This window comes from Oreochromis aureus, linkage group 10 (genome assembly GCF_013358895.1).
Source record: "Oreochromis aureus strain Israel breed Guangdong linkage group 10, ZZ_aureus, whole genome shotgun sequence".
NCBI lineage: Eukaryota > Metazoa > Chordata > Actinopteri > Cichliformes > Cichlidae > Oreochromis > Oreochromis aureus.
Window position 1 is genome coordinate 29,249,473 of NC_052951.1, and position 27,784 is coordinate 29,277,256.

General features: G+C 39.7%; 1 protein-coding gene across 1 annotated transcript in view; it reads right to left on the reverse strand.

The window, feature by feature from the left end:
• tmem132e (transmembrane protein 132E) overlaps positions 1-27,784 on the reverse strand; it is a 431,641-nt gene that overhangs the window by 348,961 nt on the left and 54,896 nt on the right. The gene's annotated exons all lie outside the window — the stretch shown is intronic.

Below are 27,784 nucleotides of genomic sequence, written 5' to 3' on the forward strand. Positions count from 1 at the left end.
TTTCATTTATTAGTATCAGTAATAAATATAGATTCTTAGGATAATATATTACTCCTTTATTTTTTTCTGCTGGTTAAAAACGGTTCTATAATTTTAATTTTCTGTAAGCATTATAATCCTAAACAGCCCATCTATTTATACCTGATCCCCCCATATTAACTGGATATAGACTAAGCCTACATGTAACTTGTGTTTTTGTACTAAATGTTTTCTCTCAGATCATAAAACGCCACCAGAGTTGGAGCTGAAAGAAAAAAAACTCAAACTCAAACACAAATTTAATGAAATTCTTGATTATAGTCCAGAGTCTTCCACGTCTCAGTGATAGAGTTGTGATATTGATAAGTCTGTTACATCGCAGAGTTGACGTTCTTTCCTGGCTGAACTCTTATCAATATAGCAGCTCTCTTTTTCCTCAGTCTTACTGACCAAAGTGCTTAAAGCGCACATGCCTTCATGCGGCGCTTTTGATGCTAAACTACTGTACATTGATATTCTTCTCACATACTCTAACACTGCTCATTTGTCAGCAGCAGCTGTTTTGCGTTGTGTTTAACGTTTCCTATTAATATTATAGTAAAATCTTCCTTTGTAAAATGCCAGTCGACCTGCTCACAGCTGTCAGATGGTGACAATGCCACCTGATTCATGTGAACACACTTGTAGCTACATTGATCATCCTGAGTTAACTTATTGAGTCGATAACCAACTTTGTGTGACCGGTTAGCCTGACTGACAATGTTAGGGTAAAGTGAAGTCAGATGACACAAAGACAGGCTAGGTTCAACTTGATATTAGAGGCTCGGGGTGGATTGACTGATCAACAAAACCTGCTGCCAACATGCAGTTTCCTTCCAACAACCATCACTCCTCACTTTAAACAATGAATATGATTCCAGCAAAATTACGTGAGCCTAAAGCTAACACGAGTTAAAGTTATGTCAGTGCAGCTGAGTCAGACATGGGTAACCTGTTTGAAAAGCACTAAGAAGCAATTTAGCTGCTGCGAACAGGAATGTCAGACACCGGGTATGTAAAATCAGACTGAGACCACTTCTGTCAAAATGACAGTCTGATGGTTTCTTTCAACTTTGCTGCATTATTTCCTCATGTTTTAAATATCAAGGTGCAAGTAGAGTGTATTCAACGCCTCCCTGAAGAACCCATTCAAACAGTACTTATATGGCTACTTTATAAAGGCATATAAAGATATATGATCATTCAATAGTATTTAAGGTTACATTTAAAGTTGTACCGAAACCTCAACAGCCCAAGCGACACAAAAAGGTAGGTTGGTTTGGCTGTTGATTTGCATAAATTAATGTTGAAATGTATGCTACGAAAGTATATGCTACTAAAAAATTAACAATATTGGTGCTTTTGGACTTATTCAGAACAGTGGTGACCTATGAGGTTATGTATCTCCTCGTCAATGAGTAAAGTAATCTAGACTGTGACTCTATAACAAACCATAATCTAGATTGTATCTACATCTGCAAGCTTTCTGAGTGCTTCTGTACCCTGTTACCGAGTTAGGCAAACAGGGAGAAACTGTGGCTCAGAACTGTGTGAGGTTCACAGTGAGAGAGTGCTTGTTTAGAGGTCCACACCTGAATGCAGCCATTAATCATAAGCATTGGCAATTCAATCAATTATCCAACAGGGAGACGAGAAACAAAATCCATGAACTCTCGAGTCAATGAAGTCAATGAGCGCTGACCTTTTCACCAATCTCAAACCACCCATGCTAATCAGACAGCTGTACCTACATCAGAATACAGAAACTAGGCACAAGCGAGGGACTTGCACAGTCATGTAGTCCAAACAGTGAAACAGTTGAAAAGCTTCCCAAAGTCCCACGAAGATTAGAAAAACAAGCAAGCAAAGAATAAAGGACTGGGTGTGAATGAGATGATAAAGAGTGCAGGAAGGCAGAGGGTGTGTAGACACATCACTTATCTGACGTTGTGTTCACCGCTGCCAAATAGATCTGTCAGACTGGAGATTCTCAAGGCTCCCGAAAGAAAACTCAATAAAAAAAGGCAACCCGGGCGTCTCCCACTTTCTTCAGGCCAAAGTAAATAGGCACTGAGAATGGCATTATTGATAGACCATGAACTGGCACTGCTGTTGCTTCTCAGCGTCAGTTAGCGCTGTCGGATCAGTCTGTGCCACTGTCGCTTCCTGTCACTGCATCGGGAAAGCTCACAAAACATCAAGCGAATAGCTAAGATGGAAAATGAGCATCACTTCCTGTTTCTAATTATGTGGACCTACACTTTGCAGGGACGACGAATGCTTTGGTGGTCAGAGGGCCCGGTGGCGCCAGTGTCCAGCAGCCTCGCCTCTGTCAGTGCGCCCCAGGGCAGCTGTGGCTACAATGTAGCTTGCCATCACCAGTGTGTGAATGTGTGAATGACTGAATGTAGTGTAAAGCACTTTGGGGTCCTTAGGGACTGAGTAAAGCACTATACAAATGCAGGCCATTTACCATTTAAGTTTCCACCTATAAACCAGCACCAAAACTTTAATCTGTCAGCTAAACATTTACCTTCATATATCATACATGAGCATATCTGATCATGGGCAGGCATATTCTGTTTAGTGCTCAGTGTTACTAAACACACAGCACTGCTCCTTTTTGCAAATCCAGAGAAGCTTCAGTGACGGGACTGGTTTATGATCAAAAACCTACTCAAATTGGGGATGAAATCTTACACAGTTTTCCCAAAATATGACCTCAGTTACTCTCGATTCCCACAGAAGAACTGAACAAAACAAAATTTAAACTGAACAAATGTCTCTGCCACCAATTTTGGAAATATTTATCTCATACTTTGAGAAATTTGGCTCTCTGATTTCAGCATGAGACATAAAAAAGATATGACAAAGGGAGAAGATGAGCCAAGAACGAAGAAGAAAGGGCCAAAAAGACAGAAAAATGTCCAGATGGAATTACATGAAATAAGCCTCACCTAGTGACAGAGAAACACAGTGCGAGGCTGACCTGCAGCACAGTGCAAAAAAGCCATAATTTCACTCTTATTTGAAGAGTACAATCAAAACGGGGCAAGGTCGAGATTAAATTGGAGTTCAGCTGCCGCGGTGACACGACTCTAGCCTGTATTTTCTGTATACAATGACAAATTATTTGTTCAGTATTCTGCCTTTTCAAGAAATCTAAACCACTAATCTCTGGTAACTGTAAGACAATCTGGCAGTTCACCCTAAATGAGTTACAAGTTTCTTTCATTAAAACCACATTAATTCTCATTCACTCATATGTAGAGATAAAACTGTTCAAATAGAAAAGCATACTGTGTCAAACGTGACCCTGAGAACTCAATCCAACGTGCTTTTACATTTGAGTATTCTTCCTATGGTACATTTACCACCTGTTTAAAATGCCAACACAAATCACGCTCATCATGCTAATGAGGATCCCGATTAAACTAAAAACAAACAAAAGGTATCATTACGACGCATCTTCGTATTGCAGTGTTGCTGTTTTGGACAGCTGCTGCACTTGCCGTAGCTCCTTTAGAAGAGCTTTGCTGTGGCTTGCTGTGTGCTGTGTGCGTAACATTGACTGAATACGGCTTAATATTGTGTTTCTCCTGTCATGTTTTGCATAATAGTTTCAAAGCAGGCTACCCCGTGGTCAGCGGGGCTGCTGTGCTTATAACCGGGTCAGTGTCTCCTCTCGGTGGGAAGCTCTGCATCACTCAGCATCCACTCCTTATCTTGCTCGGACTGCTTGATCGATGAATGGCGAATAAACTCATCTCTCTGCAATGCCCACCCTTATTGCTTTAGTCTACAGACACAATCGAGGAATACTGGCTGGCAAATCAATTCACCGGTTTAGTAAATAAGACGGTACGCAGCGAGGCCTAAATGCAGTCCAAGTAAGAATAGGCTGTGAGGTACCTGTGATGAACATTTACTCTTTATAAAATGTGTAAAACTTACAATAATGGTGCTAACAGTGAAACTAAACAAGAGAAACAGGGAAATCCTCTAGAGGATTATGATACACATTTCACTGGAAATTTATATCACTTACATTATGTCCAGATTAAAATAAATCTAAATCTGAACATATCTAACCAATGACCCAATAATGGAATACATAAATATTTGAGCCCAAGTATAATTCTAGTACTCTACGTTGCATTAAACTAATGCCTTTTAGGGCCAACAGATGTCTGGAACATCAAAAACAGAAGTGCTAATCCGCTATAAATTAAAAAGCCATAGATCCTACGTCATTTCAAAGAAAGATTAGTCCCCCTTACTCCCCTTTTCTTCAAATCTTGCATCTTTTAGTTTTTATGTCCCGCCAGGTGAGCTAAAGTAACAGATAATTGCGGCACTGAATTGTTATTAATTTATACTTCTGTTATTATCGTCTGTTCATTAATGGAGAGACACAAGAATGCAGTGTGCCCCACTTCTACTCCATTTAGCAAAGCAGTTTCCTAAACTGCCCGCACCAGCATTTCTTTGCTTGTGTTTACAATGGAGGTCGACGTTACGCCGAACAGCAGGAGAAACTGCTTTATAAAATCTATTCTCAGGAAGAACACTGAAATACAGCATCTGCTGCAGGAGGTAGGACATTTCAAGACAGATGTAATGACAGCAGAGAGCAGGAAAATTGAAGTAGTTCTGAGGTGGGTAGTTTTTCTGTCCTTCTGAATGCTAACATAAAAATGACAAAAACCTGCAAGTCTCCTCTGACTGCCCATTTTTTTATTTCTGCTAAATAAATGTTATTGTTATGGACTTCTGTTCAGTTTTAAGATAAAGCCGGGGACCAAAATATAATACTATACATGAATAGCAAAAACAATCTTCCATTTATTTTGGGTTTGCTCAATAAAACACAATGTCGGAGATAACATTTTTCATTATTAACAGAGTCTCAGACAAAGCATAATTGTGATTTGAAATGCGGCAGGAGGAGGCCTTAGCTTGCTGAATTGAATTTGCTGCATGTAATGACTTTGGCCAAAATAAGCCCCCCAAAAAACCACAGGCAGCATACTTAACCTTGCTGCTTGTTCGACTGCTATCTCTGTTGTCTGCTTCACCTGGGAATTGAACTCAATCTAATGAGGAATACTGATTAATGAGGAACGTGACACACGACGTGTGAGCGCGTATCAGAGGATTTCCTGGATCCACAGCAGGATACAAAGCGGGTGTGTGCCAAAACTACATTTACTGCCTCCTGCTTTAAAAAGCAGACTAAAACAAAGGAGAGTCCATTTCCTACACATCTGAACCTTGATATGTGAATGAAAGCACTTTTTTTAGCCCATGGAAGTTAGACTAACTTCAGTAAATTTAAAGATCCAGGCACAGTTCTGGTGTGTTTGCTTACTGTGAAGTTGCTAGAGCAGAGTGAAGGTTTATATTTGCCCAATCAGCACAGGTCCATAAATCAAAGTCCACCCTGACAGCTGGATAGGCTACTGGAGCGCACTATTATAGAGGCAATGACATTTTTAACCCGGTCAGTGCAGACCAGTTTATTGGTGAAAATGAAGGTAAGGTTCCTAAAAAAATGCTGCTGACACTAAATTAGTTGACACAAGATTTACTGAAGCCATTTCAAAATATAAGAGATTTTTGCTCACACAAATTTTGCAATGGTCATTTTGCAGGATGCAATCTATTTATTTCATCTGAAGCTAAAACTATCACTTTAAACAAAGGCAAGAATTCATTACCTGGTTTTTTTGTGTATTGCGTCAAATGCATGCTCCAGCTGTTTACCGTTGAACACAATGTAATGCATGCTACACTGACATTAATCCAGATTATAAGATTACACAATATCCAGTAATGCTTACAGGAAAACATAAATGTTATGATGATACCACAACAAACAAAGAGGCCACTTAAACAATGGACGAGCAACTCGTGGCAGCTTGGTCTCCTTTTTATCAGCTGCATCAAAAAAATTAGTTGCACACTTCAGTCCTGGCTCCAGTTCTGTCCTCCAGGTCAGGTAGGCTGGGATTCAGTTCAACAATCAATGCAATGTGCTGCTTCAACTGCAGATCTGCTTTTGTTTCTTTTTTTCCTCCCCTGCCCTCGAATGACTGTCACTTCTAACACAGGGCTCTCAAACATAAAAATGAAGGGTCCCGACAATCCAGGTTTTCATTCCAGTCAAGGACTCCACTACAAGATTTCACTGATTAACAGTTACAAGGAGGGAAGCAATCAGTGGAAGCACTTGGGAGATGTTTGGCTGAGCTCTGAATCTGTTCAACTCAGAGCCATCTACAGGCTCCATTATTGTCAACTTTTTCATACAAATGCAACAGCTTATAAAGCTGAGGGACGAGATGCTGATAAACCCTCAAAGAGCAAATTAATGACATACAAGCTGCTTGTATGAAAGTGGCCACAAACTTACAATTGGGAAGGCAAACATTACACCAATGTACTTCTATTCTAATCGATCCATTTTTGAACAAAATGATTTTATTCACCAAAAATATTTAACTCAAATTAACTCTCCTACACCATAAATATGACCTTCTGCTAGTATGTCGCTTGCCTTCAAAAGTACTATTCTGAACATATGTGAATTTTTATTTATTGACTGAAAAAGAAAAGATGTCAGTGGTTCTTTATCCAGCTGTTTTAAAACGAATAACCAGAAACTTGATTAAAAGCAGCCAAAGAGCTGCTCAAGCAATTATTTTATGAAGAGTACAGCTCTGCTGCAATGACTGACGTGTATCTGATCAAAGCCTGCACAGAAATAACATCCATCCATCCAGCTTCCACTTATCCAATCCAGCAACATGATGTGGATGGAGCTTCTCCCAGCTGTCATAGCAAGAGGAGGGGTATACCCTGGATGGGTCACCAGTCCTTCACAGGGCTGACACAGACACAGACAGCCATTCACACCTATGGCCAATTTAAAACTGCTCAACATGCATGTTGTACTAGGACTGAGGAGGATAGCAGAAGGTACCCAGAAGGTTGGTGGTTAAATTCCCAGCTCCTCCAGTATATATGTGAAAGTGTCCTTATGCAAGACTGTGAAACCAAAATTACTAACAATGGATCTATCAGAGTGTGAGAAATGACACATATGGATATGAAGTAATTTGACATGTTGGATACAAACTATCATCAAAGGAGTTTGCAAAGAAAAGCGTCTGGACTTCTTTAAGTTGCTTGAAGACGTTTCACCTCTCATCCGAGAAGCTTCTTCAGTTCTAAGGTCAAATGGCCGAGAGTCCCAGATTTAAACCCAGTGGGAGTATCCCCCCAAAGAGGGACAAAGGACCCCCTGATGATCCTCTAATCACATGAGCCAAGGTGTGAAAGCGGGTGGGGGTCCTAATCAGCCAGGGTTTCGGGTGAGCTCATTGTGAAACCTGGCTCCACCTTGTCATGTGATTTCCTGAGGTCAGATGGCCCAGGATGTGAGTGGGCGTTAAGGCGTCTGGGGAGGGATCTCAAAACTGGATGGCAGACAGTTGGTGTCGTAAACCACCGCCTCTGTTCAAAGATGGTCGCTCACAGTGGACATAGATGGCCTCTTTCACTCCTCTTTCAAACCATCTGTCCTCTCTGTCCAATATGTGAACATTGGCATCCTTGAAAGAGTGACCTTTATCCTTAAAATGCAGATGGACTGCTGAGTCTTGTCCCGTGGAGGTGGCTCTTCTATGTTGTGCCATGCGCTTGTGAAGTGGCTGTTTGGTCTCTCCAATGTAGAGGTCTGGGCATTCCTCGCTGCACTGTACAGCATACACCACGTTGTTAAGTCTGTGTTTTGGAGTTTTGTCTTTCGGGTGAAACCGTTTTTGTCTGAGTGTGTTGCTGGGTCTGAAGTACACTGGGATGTCGTGCTTGGAGAAAACTCTCCTGTTTCTCTGATACACCGGCTACATGGGGTGGGGGTGGGGATATCAGAGAAGAGGGTGTATCAGAGAAACTCAGGACAGAGAGGACAGATGGTTTGAAAGAGGAGTGAAAGAGGCCATCTATGTCCACTGTGAACGACCATCTTTGAACAGAGGCGGTGGTTTACGACACCAACTGTCTGCCATCTTTAATCCAGTTTTGAGTTCCCTCCCCAGACGCCTTAACGCCCACTCACATCCTGGGCCATCTGACCTCAGGAAATCACATGACAAGGTGGAGCCAGGTTTCACAATGAGCTCACCCGAAACCCTGGCTGATTAGGACCCCCACCCGCTTTCACACCTTGGCTTATGTGATTAGAGGATCATCAGGGGGTCCTTTGTCCCTCTTTGGGGGGATACTCCCACTGGGTTTAAATCTGGGACTCTCGGCCATTTGACCTTAGAACTGAAGAAGCTTCTCGGATGAGAGGTGAAACGTCTTCAAGCAACTTAAAGAAGTCCAGACGCTTTTCTTTGCAAACTCCTTTGAGTATGATGACCTGGATGACTGAGAACCTACACAGAGATACAAACTATCCATCCAATATGCACATAAATCAGCTGAACTTATAGAAGGTGGCTGACAGCTCAGGCTTTTGTGAGATTTGGGGAATGATTCACTATGAAATGTCACAGATAACATTTTGAACCTGCAAGAAGAGTCACAAACAGACTAAATGGCTCATTAGTAGTGCCCGAATAAACTTTTTACTGAGTGAGTTCTGGCAATGATTTGCAAATTCATCATTTTTGCAGCTTTTGTAATAATAGCTAGCACATAGCTAGCACAAAACTCACATTTTGTCTAAAAAAAACCAAAAAACAAAAAAGCATGCCTCCTGAATATTTCCCAGTTTTCTTATTCATGAGAGTAAAGCTATTGTCTTTAAGTGTTAGAAACTGTGTAACAACTAGACACGTTACAAACAGATAAGCACTTACAAAATGAAAATGTTTAAAAAAGATGCATTTAAGCCGGTTTGTTACGTCTCGTGTCCCAGAGGACCATGTAGGACAAGGAAACTTCACACTCCAACCTCTCAGCTATTTACAGTCCACAAAACCAAAATCCCACTTTAGACAAGCAGTCAGGCAGAGAGACAGAAAGACAGAGTCAATAAATTCTCATGAAACCACTCACGCCTGCACACATCACTGGCTCAATTACTCACATGAACACCTAGACACCAACAGACACTTTCATCACAACTATGCCACACAGTGTAGGAAAAATGCCTGAAGATCATTGCTTTGGCTTTCCGATCCATTAACATCTGATATAACCACACCAAGCAAGTCAAAAAAAAATTGTTATATTGAATGACTCTAAGCGTCTCCAATTTGCATACTTATTGTCTTTACTGAATTCATTAGCACAGTGAATCCATGGCCTAGTGTGACATTAAGTAATGACAGAACATTTTTATCAGCTTGGCAGGTTTATACTATCAGAAAAACAAAACAAAACAGAAAACACACACACTACCAAACAAATAAATGGGCGCTCAACCAACTGAACACTTCCCCATTAAAAAATAAACACTGATTGCATGAATATTGCCCCATTTACTACCAACAGACTGGCCCATTAGGTGCCAAGATAGAGAGACAAATTAAGACTTGCCCAATTTATATTTGAGACTATGATTGAAGACTGGCTCATTAAGCCTGTTTTAATACAATTTGCTCCAACACATAGTGATCGAGGCCAAGTAAATAAAACTCTGGGTTTAAATTCTGAGAAGGATAAAAAAAAAAAAAAAAAAAAGAAAGAAAGAAAGAATTTGAAGTCTGGAAAAAAAAATAATTTAATGGGAAAGTTTCAGACAGGATCCAAAACCTCTTCTGTAACTGAGAAATGCATGCATGAGTTCAGAAAACTGTCAAGTTTCACAAGCTGCCATTGAGTCTTTAGTTCAGTTCAACAGTTTAGAGTGGGACCGATGACTTCCTGGAGTCGCTGATGGGGTCTGGGAACTGCTAATAGAAATAAAATAGAGCACAGTAACATTGTAAAAATGGTAAATATACAGTTAGGCCCATGTGTCCATTTTTTTGTACTTCTGCCTTTGTACACAGACACGGATTTTAAACCAAGCAATCGACATGTGATTGAAGTTCTAAATAAATCAGAATTCAAGGGATTTATTAAACTTAAACTATTATAGACATCATGTCACGGTGGGGTGTGCCAATGTGTTGCGAACAGCACCCAGAAGCAGATGTGGAGAGAGAAGTTGCAGTTTGAACAAAAGCGAGCCTTTACTGGCTGGTGGCAAGAGATAAACATGAAAACTAAGCAGACTTTGAAACACTATGACACACTAAGACAACAGACAACCTGACAATGAAACACAGAAAACAAAGGACTTAAATACACAGGAGGTGATCAGGGGAAGTGGATGGGGGAAACATGGGGAAACAGCTGAAACACATGACCCTAATGAAGCTACTGGTAAATGAAACTAAATACAATGAGAAAGGACACAAGACTCTTTCAAAATAAAACAGGAAAACATGAAAAATGTAGAAATGACAACAAAAGCTTGACCGACCTAAATTACAAACAAAAGAGAAACAAAGATGCTGAATAACTCAAAACCGCTGGGTCAGAGACCCAGCCCGTGGCACATGAGTTTTATCGCAGCCATATTCATTTGCTGCTTGTTGGTTTCTCTACAATCAATGTTGTCTTCAGTAACTCAAAAACATTCTCCCCTGGACTGAGATCAGGCAAAAAAAGGGATAGTCTTAAATAACTCTTGGGTTGCTGTTGCAGCATGCTCTGGGTCATAATCCACCTGCACTGTGACGCGCTGTCTGATCAGTTTTACAGTATTTGGCTGAATCTGAGCAGATAGTATAGCCCTCAACACTTCAGAATTCATCCTGCCACTTTTATCTGCAGTCACATCATCAATAAACACCAGTGACTAGGTTCCACTGGCAGCCAAACATGCCCGCTTCCACCATGTTTGACAGATGAAGTGGAATGCACCGAGTCCTGCTCTTTCCTTCTCCACACTTATCTCTTCCTATCATTCTGGTAAATTCTTAGTCTTGGTGTTATCTGGTCAAAGAACTACACAGGCATGTTTAAATGTTTCTGACAAAGCCTAATCTGGGCTTCCTGTTCTTGAGTAACCAGTAGTTTGTCCCATGTTGCGAAATCCTCTATTTACAACCGTGAAGGAGTCTCTAGCAAAGACCTGACTTTGCCAGATGTAAAGAGTTGGGTTTTGTTTACTTTGTTTTTAACCAAGAACAACTCTGCCACCACTTAGTCTCCTGTAATCTTTCAGTCTTTATGGTGTTGCTGAACTAACCCGAACTAATTTCATATCTGGTGGCTTTTGATTTTAAAATGGGCTGACTTCCCTTTTGCGATAGCCACAAATAACCATTGGAGAAATTGCACTTTTAGCATAAATGAAGTATGGCACACTGTATTAATTTTCTCATATCCTTCACAGTTTGAACTACTACTGACACTGCCTCAAAGTAACATGACCAAAAAATGGCAGTGCAATTACTTTCAAACAGTGAATCGTCTTAGTCACTGCAGTTTCCAAAACAAAAACAAAAAAAACAGATGTCAGCATTTAGTTGCTGAGCGCTTACTGCCTCAAACAGATGAACAAAGCACTAGCACATTAAATATTGAGACCTACTGACTAAATGGTAGCCCATTAAAGACTAAGGTGGACCAACTGACAAAACACCAGTCCATCACACCCTGAAGCAGACACACGGACCTGGCAGCACAGCATCTGTTCAGCATTTGGTTTTAGCTGATGGGGGAGGCACTCACTGCTTGACCCTGGAAGTGCCATCCAACAGCTGAGAGAGCAGCATGAAGGAGACCACATGCTGGTTACAAGATTTTCAGATGGCAGGTCTCAATATCAGGGTCCGCTTGATTGCATAGAAGTGGAGGGAACAAAACTAGAATATCGTAACAGGAAGCTGGGACTTGAGGTTTGCAATTTTTACAGCCTGCAGGCTGGTACTTATGCACCTTGTAAAAATAGTGTTTAACAGAGTCAAACTTTCTCCAAACTCTGAAATGTGGAAGAAACAACTGTTTACAAAGATTGTATTAACAAGTCATTCTGTGAATGAATTATTGCTAATGAATACCATTTCTCTCATATCTCTGCCAGAAATGCAAGCTATCACTTTTGATGTAGCTGTCACAATTAGAATAACAAAAGAGGAATCGTTCAGAAGAGATGAAGAGGGTGGAAAAAGGGAGGAAATAAACAGAGTCACAGAGAGGGGAGAGATAAAAGGAAGTGGAATGAAAATCAAAAGAGAAACACCAGTGAGAGATAAGTTGTTTGGAAAGAAAAAAAGAATGTGAGTGAGGAAGATGAAGTGAGACAGATGCATTGAAGTTTGACATGACATCAGCCAAGATTAGATTTGGGAGCCCTGAACCATTTCCATAATAGAACTGGTTTCAAGACCAGACAGACTTCTTGCTATTTTATGCTCAGACACTTTCTACACCAGAAAAGAGTACCATTTATAGACTGCAAAAAGCTCCTGTCAAAACGTACATAATGGGGGGGTAGAAAACTGTTGAAAGCCTTGTGATTTTGTCAAGCCCACTAAGGGACGTGGGGTTTTAAGGGCAACACCAGAATGATAACTTGTGGGGGTAGAAGGTAATTTAGGTCCAGCCTTCAGGGAAGTGAATGCAAAAAGAGAGCTCGTTTCAGCAACCCCGGGAGATCGATGCAAGGGGCTTACTACAGAAGAACCGCGAAATAAGCTGTAACTCAAACTCAGGATGGGCTTTGCGCTGTCCCCGAGGTAGAGTCTGTAATCCATAATCGGACACCAACTCACACAATGAGACGGTGCTGGCCAAACACTGCCGGCTTTTTGTTGGATTGATCAGCATAATGGTGTGTGTCTGTGTGTGTGTGAGATAGGTTTAACATTGTGCTCGAGGACCAGCACTTGTCTCCTTCTGTGTTCTTTTTAGGTCCTCGGGACAGAAGTTGTTAATTGCTCTCTTGCTATATATAGCTTAACATTGGTTTTTACCTGAGATCACAGGTGTAGCGCTGAACTGATATGTTGTATATGGTAAAAAGTGACAATGTGCTTTGCTAGATGTGCATTATGACAAAACCACTGGACACAGATTGGCTAAAATATGTGTGTGTAAACCACTTTAACCACTATTCACTTCTGAAACAAGCTTACACTTTAGATTTAGGCAAGGTTATTGTTTTTATCTTATTTAACTGATAAAATGAAAGCAATCAAAGCCCTAGTGCCACTTCCTTTGGTGTCCTTCGCGTATAAAAAAAAAAAAGCACAGTCTGAACTTTTTTTCCATTACCTTGACTGAACTTTTAAAAACAGTGTCACTTATGAAAGCTCTTTTGATGCTATACCAATAAAGCTTTCATGAAAGGTTATGCCGTCGGTCCATGTTTGTTTTAGTGCTGGGCAGTGCCATGCCAATAGCAATTGCGCAAATTATTTAGATTTTTGAAATAACACGAAATCAAACAAGTAATTTAAATGTTGAAGGGAGATGCATTGACAACACAAAAATGAATGTGCAGTAATAAATAATCCACACTTGCATCTTTAAAATAAATATTATGCCACACTGTAACTTTCAAACAGAGTATCTCTAGCATTAACATATGCATGTTTATAAAATGACCTCACCAAATGCATGCTAGGCAATGCTAGTTAGCTGTTTAACATAAATGCTAAATCTATCATAGCCAGAGCTCCCGGGTCTGAAAAGTGAATGTAATGTGGAAGTGCCCCATGGCCAGCATTTATTTTATAAATTATGATCATTGATTCATGATCAGAAAGCTAGATTATTTGAAATATAAGCACTAGCTAATGATTTGCCAATCAGAAATCGTTAGCCAGTGAAAATACAATGTCCTTTTTCAAAGTCAGACCCAGGTTTCACCCTGGTTTCAAAACATTGGATAAAGATGGTGAAGGCTAATATCCTCAGCCCGAGGCTTCATAACAGAACTACTACCTTATGGAGCCACTACGATCCATATTAATCCATATTTCATACAAGTTTGTGGTTGGGAAGGCTCTACTGCTACATTCAACAACAGTAAAACTAGGCAGGGAACCAACAAAAGACTCTTGTTAAATATCATTTTTTGTTGATAATGACTAAGTATGACTAAGAGTTCAAAGTGCAAAAGAATGGGCATTTAAATTCTATACAAAATCCGACATATGCAAAATTATTCTTAGAAAAAATTTTGATACAAAGCCCTAATTTGTCTTAACTGTTTCTTTTCAAATACTTTTGCAGCAGCATCGACCAAGATCAATGACAGCATAAAGGCAGACCTTAAAGCATTGAGTGGTGGCATTCACTGTAGGTGTTGAACAGTTTTTCCTTTTGCTAGCAGAATATAACATTCTGTAATGTTCATTTGTTTAATTTGGTGTCCCACAGGGTTCAGTTTTAGGACCCATATTATTTTCTTTATACATGCTTCTCACTGACACGAATTCTCTGCCTGACCCACTGATCTAATCCTGTCAAGCAGAGTTCTCTTTGCCCATCTTTTAATGTAAAAACCTGGATGTAAAAAAATTAACTTCTAAAGATACATGATACTGGGGTCTAGCATGTGGCATAACAAATCTTCCATCAGCAATCTCCCTTTTGGATCATACTGAGCCTGTTCCCAGTACTCTTGACCTCTGGTTTGACATTAATCTAAGTATTAAGCAGCACATCAAAAGTTAAGATGGATACCACTTTTTTTAAGCAATTTCACAAGCTTTGTGAAGACAGACATTTTGTGCACTTTCATCTCATCATCCCTGGATTAATGTAACAGCCTTTTTAACTTGCCTGAATCAGGAAACTATTGATCAGGTTCAGACTGTACAAAACCGAGACACCAGGCTTTTATTCAGAACTAAAGCATGATCATATCCTCCGTGGCCTCTTTCCAAGCTACATCTCTGCCACACTGTCACAGGTAGGCAGAGGTCTTCTGTCTGTTCCAAGGCTCTGTCTGAATACTTAATGGGACAGAACATTTGCTCTCAGGGACATTGGACAAAAACGATGATGACTACTACGACTGAAAATCTACCAAAGTGAAAAAAATAGCTTCCCAGCACACGTAATATCAAAGCAAAAAAAATGTTTACACAAGATGCAGTTATGATATGCACAACTGACATTGATGTGCATTTTTACCGTGACCCTTTTCCACAGAACACATTTTTGTCTCACACAAAGATTTTGAGTGTGAAAGAGGTTTTAGGAGTATGAAACAGGCATGTGAAAACATATTTGGGGCATTTTATTACAACTCCTAATCTCTTCAGAAGGGCTTTTTAAGTACTGGAACTTGATTTTAGGGTTGAGGTTTCAGTTAAGGTTTACATCTGGAACTGGAAATCCTTTACGATATTATCTGAACGTGAGTGAACGCTGCAATAGGACACCGTACTATTTAGAACAAACAGCCAGTTTGTTTACTTGAGGCAGTTTTAAGCTCTGAGGCTGGTACTGCACATTGATGCTTTTCTTGGTTTATCATCCTCTCTTTGTCATTGCATCTGCTTTGATTTGTCATTCTATTATCCAGACGTGCAACACCGTTTTTGCCATTCTCCGCTCTGTTTTAAGAGATAGTTTATCACAAAGGACAAGCGAATACAGAGATTTGTTTTGGTCGCATTTGCAGTGAAGCTAAATTATTTTTCATGCTGTAACAAAACTAAACACTCACACAAATCATATAGATAAAAATGGTCAAAACAACACTTGCTTTTCATTTTAACCTTTACGAATCCTCTATGCTACCTCGGGCGTATTACGCTCCATAAAGACATTCATTACTTCACGTTCTGAGATCTGAGTGGAGATGAATACAGGAGCACAACTATCAGATAATCGTTTCCCATTGTAATTTCATTAGGAATATCTGCTGTGCTTGTATATACTGTATAGTTTATTGAAATTAATAGAAAAATATGCAATTAACATTAAACGACGTTTCAAGTAAAATGCCATCAGAAATGCTTCCATTTCAAAATAAGCAACATTTTTTATAGTCCTTCTCACATTAACATGGACCCAGCAGTAGCTTATATTGTGCTATATTAATAAGGAAATGTAGCAAACCAGTTAAATGTAAAACAGGCAATAACTGTAGAAAACACTGTAAGACACAGCTATTTATATGTGTGTGTTACTACAGTGTGAAAGCCATTCAATTAAACTCACATTGGTGAGATATCATTTAGGCTGTACATGTTTGCATGTGTCAGACTACAGAGCACGACTGTGTGCTGGGAAAGGGGGGAAAAAGGAATCAATGTAATGTGAACAAAGAAAGAAAATAAACTTTGAACATAAGAAGATGGAGTTTCTGTAGTTAATGGTTTCTGGGTAATAACAATTTTAAGGACTGTAAAGAAGTATTTTATGAAAGTGGCTGCAACCATTAGAGACGAGATAATCAATAGTTTTGTGCAAAACAGAAACCCCTCTTTAATGAGTACAGTTCAGGGGGAAAAAAACAAAAACAATAAATGTACTTCTCTGGTTTTCTCCATTAATTGGTTCTTTGTAGAGCTGATATTCTCTGAATTAACATCTCTGTTTTTCGTAAATGCAGCTATTATTTAGCAAACTGTGTCACTGTTTGCAAATGCTGCAGCACGCTCTCGTCTAACTCGATAAAAGGCTAATCAGACTAAGCGCTGTTTTAACTGAAATGATACAGAACTTCCAATTAGACTTTTAAAGATTACATACAGGCAGGGGGAAAGGCAGGATTTAATATGCTATTACTTTCTTTATACTTGTGTGGACCCGTGTCAACTATTGTTTGAAGAATCAGCCAAAATAAAGCCATATTTAATGTCATGACAGGAAAGCCAAAATACTGTACTTCTAGGTACTTATAGTTGGACTTTGTGGGTTCATGCGCTTGCCGACGGCATGTGGTCCTCAATTAGACAACAGTTGGTGATGATTTCAACTTTGAGACTTGCTAAAACCATGAAGCCAGCAGGCTTGAAAACATTGGTACAGTGTGGTGTAGATGGGCATGGCCAACAACAATACTCAGGTAGGCTGTGGTGTTTAAACGATGCTCTGTTGGTACCAAGAGTGCCCAGAAGTGTGCCAGACACCATTACAGCACCGCCATCAGCCTGACCTGTTGAAACAAGGCAGGATGAATCACTATTTTATGTTGTTTATGCCAAATTCTAACCCTACCATCTGAATGTTGCAGCAGAAATCAAGACGTATCAGACGAGGAAACATTTTTCAATCTTCTGTTGTCCAGTTTTGGTGACCCTGTGCAAATTGTTTCCTGTTCTTAGCTGTGTGAGTGGCACCAACTGTGGAAGCGCTTCTCCTCATCACCTCTGTCTCACTCGAATATCTTAAGATAAACATATTTTTGGTTGCACAAAACATGCAAGTTGAAGGTCAGCAGCTGGAGGAAACTGTTATGAGCATTTCTTTTATCATATTCTGATATTTGCTGATAAATTGTTGACTGATATCAATCACCGTGTCAACCACCATGACAGTTGAAAAGTAATAAGGCAAATTTCATGTCAGTCTTTGACAGGAAAGCCAGAATACTTTACTTATAGCTGGACTTTAGTAGGTTGATGTGATTGCTGATGGCACATGGACCTTAATTTGACCACAGACAAGAGTCTTCAAGATTCGCTCGGCTTGCTCGGAATAAGGACACGGACAGAAAAAAAAGTGACAATGTCCAATCTGGCCAGTCCATTATGGAGCAGTGCAGGGGCAAGCAATAGGTTTAGACAAGTCTTCAAGTCTTAACTCTTTTCTGTGAAAATAAGCACTGAGTGAAAAGATTTTCGTGGCCTGGAGTGTTCAAAGTACAAGGTGTTTTTTTTTATGAGCAGGGCAACTAGAACATTAGTGAATAAAAGGTATCAGATTTGTTTTCTTCTGGTGCACTTAGTAAGCACGCAAGCATGTAGATTTGCTCTATGAGCACATAATGTCAAATGAATGGAAAAAGAGAGTCAGTCAGGAGGGGGAGTAAAGGAATTAAACACTCTTTTAAATCCCATTTGGTGACATCTGGTGCCATTCCAGTACTTTGAATAGTTTCCAAAGTCTAAGTGAAATGAATTAATAATTAATGCTTTTCTTCATATGCTTTCTTTGTGCTTATTTGGCTAAAGCTGTCGACTAATGATCTGGCTCAAACTGTTCATTACATTTCAGACTATGACCCAGTAGCTGCAAGAAAAAGAAGAAAAAAAAAGACCGCTTTCATAAGGGTAATTATTCAGGGCTTAATTTCTGTAAATGGCAAATGAAGAAGCTGTAAAAGATGAGCTAAAACACAAAAATAAATTAGTAACAGAGTCATAAATAAAATAACCTTCTGTAAACAGCACGAGAACATGTTGTACAAGCTAAACAGCATTTTATGTTAGCGTGTAAGGCTCATAAATATGTCACAGAAGAATACACAATGCATTTATTATTCAGCAAACTGTTTGGCCAAGTGTAATTAATAGGTAGGCAACAATGTTACATGCAAGATCAATCTTATCGTCATGATCTTTTACCTAAATTTAAAGTGGTCCTATCAGGCTTTTCCTTAATTTGCATCATGATGTTAAAATGGAAAATGCTCATGTTGAACATGGCCAAAGTTTCACACAATGAGAATTAATAATGTATGCATAATTAATCCCCGTCAGCCAGAACCTTGGGTGTTTTATTGCTTTAAACACTCTGTTTCACATAGTTTTTCTACTCTGACATTTACATGATGTCAGAGTGGAGGGATGACTCTGATATGGTGATCTCAGGCTACTGAGGCTCCACCCACCAGCTGGTCAAACCCTGCTAAAGGGACAGCCAGTCACAAGAATGAGTGAAGAAAGATAAGTAAAGATCATGTGTTTCAGACAGAGGATGAACTGAGGATTTGCATCAAAGCTCAGTATAAGATAGCTGTACCAGGAAAACATGCGAAGATCCTCTAGAATAGTCTAAGGCGCTTGGAAAGAAAAGCGTCTGGACTTCTTTAAATCTGAAGATGTTTCACCTCTCATCCGAGAAGCTTCTAAGAGTAACTGGTGGAGAGTCCCAGATTTAAGCCCTGTGAGAGTGTCCCCCCCCAAGAGGGTTATGGACCCCCTACTGATCCTCTACCTAATCACACGAGCCAAGGTGTGAAACGGATGTGGATCACAATCAGCCAAGGTTTCAGGTGAACCCACTATGAAACCTGGCCCTACCCTATCATGTGATTTCTTGAGGTCAAATGGCCCAGGATGTGAGTGGGAGTTAAGGTGTCTGGGAAGGGATCTCAAAACTGGATTATAGATGGCAGACAGTTGGTGTCGCAAGCCACCACCTCTGTTCAAAGATGGTCGTTCACAGTGGACGTTCGTGCTTCTTTCACTCCTCTTTCAAACCATCTGTCTTCTCTGTCCAAAATGTGAACATTGGCATCCTGGAAAGAGTGACATTTGTCCTTTAGATGCAGATGGACCGCCGAGTCTTGTCCCGTCAATGACTGAAAACCTTCACAGACACCTAAAATAAAAATCTGGAGCTGGGTATTACTAAGAATGGACCAGAATACAGTCAGTCGAATACATTAAAAATACCATCTTGTACTAGCCTTTACACGAGAGGTTTGTTTTTAGGTAAAAACACCTTTGAGCTCAAAAGTAAGACAACTTGAGAACAAAAGCTGCGGTGATTTTATTTTCAAACAACTAAAACATAGTTATATTAAACCCTAAAAGTCTGATGGCAGATGAGTATGAGTTATGGAATGAACATTCCTACATTCAGATCAGCTTTCATGGATTATAACTACACTAAACACCAACGACAGGAAATGGATGTAAAAAGCACAAAAATATCTTCTAAGTTCAAAGCGTATTGAGACTGAACACTAAGCTCTGCTGGTTTTTTAAGCTTCTAAGCCTTTTTTAGCTGATTGTTTTGGTCTTGGGTGAAAATTGCATGTGCCAACCAATTTAGGTGTTTCACTGAAAATGTTCTAATTGGTGTTCTTAGTGTAATTAATGTTCTAATTAGGAGAAAGATGACAGTCACACAAAATCATATCACAATTACAGTGAGTACAATAGTAGTTATAAACATAACCATGTGGAAAATTTGTTGAAATTGCTTAAATTCGTCATCTGAACGTTTCTCCTTAAAGCAATATGTTGACTTAAATAACACCAAAGCAGCCAGTTTGAGTAGATATATTATATCCCCCAAAATGCTCTATTTTAAACATTTAGTAAAGTTTCATTGCCATTTCTTTTCCATATAAGCTGCTTTTGAGTATTTACAAAATGAGCATGAAGACAGCGGTGCTGGGAGCCCAGCAATTACCACACAAAGCAGTCATGTATGGCTCTCTGCAGCGTTTCTCTTTTATAACCAATTTTAATGAACAAATTATTTTGTCTGGGTGACTAAACTACACGTGTTGTGGTGTGCAGTGGGTCTGCAGCCTGTAGTCTCACAACGCAACACAGCAGCAGAACATGTAGTCTTTTTTTATTATGAGAGTAGGTAACTCTGAAAGCTTCTGCTTACATAATTGATGAGCTGTTAGCAAGTTAAAGAGACAAAACATCCCATTTACATCTGCACTGAGCTAAAGGATAACTGTAACAGCTGTTCATTATCACCAGGGGGCAGTGTCACAAGCAGGACTGCATGCAAGCCTGTATGTAATTTTTCACTCTGCATTGGAAATTCATACAAAAACACCGTTCTATAAATCCTCCATTCCCCAGCTGTCATAGGCCGAGAAGCGGGGTACACCCTGGACTCTTATGCAGTAACACAGAATTTCCATATTAAGGTGGAAATGGTAACACTAAACAGTTGGGAAGATTACCATGGCAACCTCAGAAGCCAGTAATCTCCTCCCTAATTACTGCAGTGAATATTTGCGTTATCAGGTTAAGATGCTAATGCAGCATATGTTGCTTCTTTATCCGTCAGCTTGGTTTGGCATGTTTTTCACCCTTCGGTCCCACAATTAGGTAAATTCAGCTGTTTTGAGCATGAACGGCAATCGTTTAAAGCAGGCATGAAAATCACAATCACTAAAACAAAGTCGTAAGGGAAACGGTTAAGGTAGAGCAACTGCTACATCCTACACAAGGTCGAACGCATCAGCAGCACGTGCAGCCATATATGTGTTGTCAAATCAACTAGCTTTGCAATGTCACAGGGTGAACAACATTTTTTCAACATCTTTTCTCATTTTTAAAGTTTCAAGAAAAGCATTCTGAAGTTACCACTTGTGAGATGGCGATGTTGTTTTTAATGCTTTCCACCTGTTTCTAGAATACAAATGAGGAACAAATGAAAGCGTGGAGAAGAACTCCCACGATGAAATGGGATAATAATTTAATTTCCCCTCACTGACAAGCTCTTAGTGACTCTCAATCACATGTATGGCAGGCAGGAAAGGGGGACATGTGCGGTGGGGTGTGGGGGGTGGAGTGGATGTGTCACCATCTATTCTGTTTCCAACTTGCACTTTCTCTGCTGAACTCGAATAAAAACCCAAAGTTAATTGCATCCTCATCAAAGCCCGAGACAGCTGCATTTAGTGCAGTCGTTGCACGAGTACATTTGCCGCTTCATCTCTGTCAAGTGAGACAAATATTTACTGAGCCAGGCGCTTGCAGTTACAGGCCGCATTGTGGGGGATAAACAAAAGATCAAGTCTCCACACAGAGTAAGCCTGAGGATGTCACTAACTGAATTCACAGAGGATGAATGATAAATACTTAAGTGGAACATGGCATGCTTTTCTACTGAATGACAGACCAGCGCAAGAGAAACCTTTGTCACCCTCCTGCACCCTGGCATCTGATGTTCTCCGTGTCTAATAAATGGCTGAAAGAAATGTCATCTTTACAGTTTGCTGCTTCTCTACAGTTTATCTATGAGGTGCCAGAGTGGATGAACACAGCACCAAATCACCGGCAGGAGAGATGCAAACAACCTGACTGATATCATCAGGGAGAAGTGTATAGTGCATCGGAGAGGGCGTGCATGGTGGAGCTCCACTGCACCATTCAAATTTCCAGCAACATGAAAATAAAAGTGCCACACTGATTTTTGTCTTTACATCTGTAGCTGCAAGCTCATAATCCGAAGCTTGTGTGGGTGCCAACGAGACTGGCAAGACACTACACTTGCATGATATCAAGTTTTGGACTTCAAAGTCATTCACGTATCTGCCAAACTCTTGAATACCACAGACAGGAGTCTATGCCTTCTTATTTTTCAATAGTGGCATTAAATATCTTTTTCTTTAAACAGTTTTTTATTAAAATGCTAATTATGTTTATTGTAGAATATGATAAAAGTGCATCCAGTCCAATAACAAATTAAAATGTTAGAAGTGAGAGAGGTTTATTCATTTCGTTAATTACTTATCAAGCTGTGAAAAAATATGAAAAAATAACGTCTTAATAGAATATAAGGTAAGGTTAATAAAAGGTAGTTTGATCATCTTTAGGCACCCTGTGTTGCTTTTGGAAGCCTGTCAATGCTCTTAGAGTACTTTATGCCAGCAGTCCCCGACCTTTTTTCCACCACACAATGGTTTATGTCCGACAATATTTTCACGGACCGGCCTTTAAGATGTCGCGGATAAAAACAACCAGTACCAAAAAAGAGAGGATTTATTCACACGAGAAAAACCCCAGGGAAACTGAGTTAATGCTAAAAACGCTAAAAAAATAAAAACCCTGAAAACCATAAATTTCACACCTGAGCCTCAACTCTTGCGTCCTGCTACCAAAAGACTCACGGACCAGTACCCATCCGTGGCCCGGGGGTTGGTTTATGTGTCGTACCCCTTCGTGTATGGATGACAGACAAGCACATATTGTTGTTCAGCATGCTTGAAGTGTGTGAAAATATCCTTTTTGGTGTACTTAAATGTAACACCTAAAGACCCTCCTCCATCAGGACAACTTACCCTACCATAATCCTCAGCAAAGACTAAAGAAAAACAAAGCCTTTAAGAGTGCAGACCTGGCACTGAAAACCCAGAGGCCCCAAGCACAGGGTCCAAAAGTATCATAAAGGAAGTGGTTTTAATGTTGTAGCTGATCACTGTAGATGCAGAAGGTCAGCATTATGATTCAATCAAAGGTCAGTGTGTGTGCTTTCACCAAATCAGTGTTAATTACATGTCTGGTCATTCAAAGCTACAGTACTTAACAAATCTATGAGACCACCCCCCGAGGTAAGGGCCAAATCTGCCTTAAATTAACAGCATTGGTAATTAGTTAATCCACCAGCTCTTTGACTAAAATATTTTTATTCCTACAAGATAGTTATTGTTGTTATTCAGGTTAATCAACTTTTCAAATGTTCTGTTTTACCTATAAAAAAAGAAACAAACCCAAAAAGAAAAGAAAAATACTAAAGTACATTAACATTATTTGATTAAGATGCCATTTTTTCCCACAGTTATTTACTTCAGTTAGTTTTTGTGGTGATTAATATCTGAATTCCCAGGAAAGTCCAGTGTGCCGGCTCAAATTTGTATGTAAAAAACACAATTTTTAGTTTTAAAAACTTTGGTATATTTAAAATACTTTAGTGCGGTAAATCGCTTGTACCATCATGCTGCACAGGTAAACTGTTATCCTTAGTTTTCTGATATCAGGTTATAATTATCTATGGTTCCGCTTTCACATACCTACATCCAGATCAGCAACTTTTATCACAAAACAGTCGTTTTTCAAAGTCTCTGTATGCTGTAGCATAATATTTTTTTTCCTAAATTGGAACTGTGTACCCCAATCTTTGGAAAACCGCCTTAGACCAACTAGTCTACCCAATTAAAGTGTATTGTTTTATATCTTACAGCAAGCGTTTCTGAAGGTCTACTGCATCCTGGCGTAAAGGCGGAACTCAAAGTATCTCTTACTGTTAAAAAAACAAGTGTCCTACAGCCACTTTCTTCACAACAATTTCAAAAGACTTTGTACTTCAGTGCCTTCCTCAGTGCTGGGAAGCTCAGACAGTGCTTAAAATGAGTGCTTTGGCACCTTTTCTTTGCTATAACCCAGCTATATCCAGGCAAAGAGAAAGAAAAATCAAAAGCTTAAAGAAAAGATATTCATGTGGAAGAACAATACCAAAGAGAGACTGTTCAGTCCTTAATCCTTTTCTCACCCAAACGGAGCACACTCCCAAATACTTCCTACCTGCGAGCCTTTGCTAAGGGTGAGCAAATAATACGCAAGTCTGTTCTTAGTCGCTCAGATAAGATTAGCCAATATAGCTGCGAATGAAAGATAAGTGTAATTCCTCATGTCTTGGGGAAAGACTTCCTGCAGAGTCCCAGTGGGCTGACCTGCAGCTCAAGCTTCCCGGAACGCTACTAGCTATGACAGATCAAAGACAGCAGCTGATGACTTTGCTGTACATGGCAGACAAGTTGTACACAGTAAAGAAGCCACATGGAGCTATGCACCTACTACTTTATGCTTGCATTGCTGCATTACAGCAATGCAAGCGATGAGGCCCATTAGCCTCGTATTGTTCAATCCTGAGCCATGTAGGTAGGTGGAAGTTTCTCCGGGCAGATTCCCATTTCCTTTGTGGAATCACAGGGATAGGAAATCTCATTGAAGTCAACAACATGGCCGCCCGTCTTCAAGCTGGCCAACAGCACAATAAAACAAATAGGGAACACCTGCTGTGCGACGAGCTGCAGAGAGCCAGGAGGAAGCTTTTCATCAGGTTGTAAGCAAAAGCAAACGACAGCCATCAATGAAGCTCCAGCCCTACATCTTTCCCCAAAAAGAAACAAACAAGAAGAGAGATATCTGTTTTCATATCAAACACTTAACAGATTGAAAAAGCAGGCGGATTAAAAAGCTTCTCGAAACAAACGACGACAAGTGCAGCGATGGACCCGTTTTATTACTCGGGGCGTGCTGGCAAACTTGCATCATTTGCCAAGAGATAAGACAACAGTCTTTCTTCTCCTCCACTTCAAGTAAACAGAGCTCTGGAGCCATTTTATCCAACGTTCATTCCACAAGACTATTTACTCTGGAAGCTGGCACACTCAATTATGGTTGAGGGCAAGATAAACCACAATACTTCATTCTAAACCACATTCTCTTTGTGCCATCAATACATTGCAACAAAGGAGAGTGAAGGGTGCAGCTGTTTTGATGGCATGTAATTTTATCCTGACAGTTACACATGTCACAGGTTTTTTTTTTTTTTGCCCCACGGTTCTTTCACTCTTTAAGAACAATTTCAACCAAGTGTCAAACTTGGCAAAACTGAGTAGGGATGTCTGCTACACACTCACTCATGTTCTTCTGCACACGGCTATGCCACTGTCTTCTAATACCCTATAGTATGGGCGCACTGTAATTTGTCAAGGCATGAGCAGCTCTTGTAAAACTTTCCCTGACATGGGAAATGGGAATATGAAACAGAGAATGTTCATAAATATGCAATGAGTGTTCTTAGCGATGACATTGCCTCTATTTTCCCATTATGTTATGATATTTCATATCTGACATTGCTATATAAAGCTTACATATATATATGAAAATATGACAACTATCAAACAAACAAAAAATACGTATTAAACATTTATATTTATATAGTACAGGCATGCAATATCTGACTCTAATCTGCAAATGCAGCATTTAATAGAGCTCGAGGTGCTTAAGTGATTTATCAGTTAATCAAAGCAGACATCCTGCTTAAGCTTTAATCACATTAATCATATTTTTAAGCAGACCACCACAGTAGCTTATTTACTTCCTTCCTTTGTTTTCCTGTCCTGCAAACGTTTATGCACACTGACATTCCAACAGCATTAAAAGGGAGACAACCAGCAATAATTAACCAGTAACCAATAATCAGTTACTTTACTTTTTGGCTTTATTTGATGTACGTCTCAGGTAAGTTGTTCCGAGAATGTTGGCGAGCTTGCCGCTGTTCCTCTGTGGATTTCAGCAGTCACGTTGTTTTTAAGTAATCTCAGACCGACTCGATGACTTTCAGTCCTCAGTGGGTCAGTGAAATTCACTGAAAACTCTTACGGTATATCTGGCATTGTTCCAGGTTTTACAAGTCTATAAATATTTCTTTTAAATATTGTGGAGAAAAAATCCACATATAGGCACCTACAGTATGACTAGACCTCACAGAAGCAGGAAAGAAGATTTAAATAATGCTTTCAACTTTGACGCTCAGTTTGAATGCAAAAAACCACACAAAAAAAAAAAAAAAAAAAAAACGCCTTGATTTATTATTAAAGACTTGTTTGAATTTCAAAGACTCTAAAATTCACTCAACGAGACGAGCGCAAATTTCTAAATCCCAAAAGTCTTTGTTCTCGTGTGCGATTCAAAATATGAATCCTTCAAACCTTTGTTGTATAAAGTTGACAATAACACTGTTCCCTCAAGACTGCAACATTTTTATTTATTCTTTTTTTTGACTGGGACCTTTAAGAACGCTAGCCGCTGCACATGCTGTGCAGTTAATCCACTGATTGTACTGAACAGTGTCCGCATTTAGTTAGTATGTACATTAAATCAGCAGCAACTACACAAAGTTAAACTGAAGAACTGCTATTGGACCTTTCCCTTGTATTGCAAACTATTCTCATAAAGTGAGTGAACACTGGGCACAGCAGAAAACCTAAATCCAGTTCCTACAAACAAGAGTTTTAAGCAACAGGAACAAGTGTGTTGTGCAGAGATGGGCAGTTACTGTAATCTGATTGTTTTTGAAGTAATGAGGAAAGTAAGGGATTACTATTGCAAAAGAGTAATTAGATTACGTTACTTTCCCGTAAGCACGCTGCGTTACTACCATGGGAATGTGAAATTAACAGAGAAACCCTTGGATCCTCCCGCTGACATGACCACCGGGCAAACCTCCACCTTGGCAAACCTCCACCGACCCAACTCCTGCTAAACGAGAGCAACAGGACTTAGTGCAGCTGAATCTTGGATTTTGTTTCTTTTCTGCTGAGTTTTACTTACATCTATTTGAAAGAGCGAGTGTGAACACAAAACATTATTTTATTTTATATGCTGGAATATGCAGAAAATAGGTTTAAATGTTAAACAAATTTCTTCAAGTAAATTACTGTTGCATATAATTAAATTTTTGCTTGATGCAATGCACATAAAGTTAAAACATTAAAACTAATAAAACAAGTTTTTAAAAGACTTTTTCATTTGATTCAATTTTATATGATGGATTATGCAGAAAAAATTGAATTGTGCTGAAAGATCTATTGCTTTATAATGTATTCAGGTTGTGTATCATGTTTTTAAAAAGTAACTACGTAATAAAGTAACTAATTACTTTCGAAAATAAGTAATCAATAAAGTAACAGGATTACTGTGGCGGAGGTGTGGTCCCTGGCGTAGCTGCAGGGGAGGGGTGGAGCGGTGAGCTCAGGGGGGTGGTACCGGGAGGCAGGTGAGCCACAGGTGGTGGCGATTGTGTCATGAGTGTCTTCCTTCTGTGTGTCTATATAGTGATGGCAGAGTCGAGCGGGAGGCTGGCTGGACCGGAACCAGCTGTCACGGTGCATTGTTATTATAAATAAAAAGGTGATCGTGAGCAAAAACGGTGTGTGTGTGTGTGTGTGTGTCGCATACGTCACAATTACTTTTTGGACAAGTAATCAGTAATTAGTAACTAACTGGTGTGGCAGTCTGGTTTTCGTAAATGATTACAGTCTGCACTACGAGCACGATGTGATAAACCAAATTCAGTAAGATCA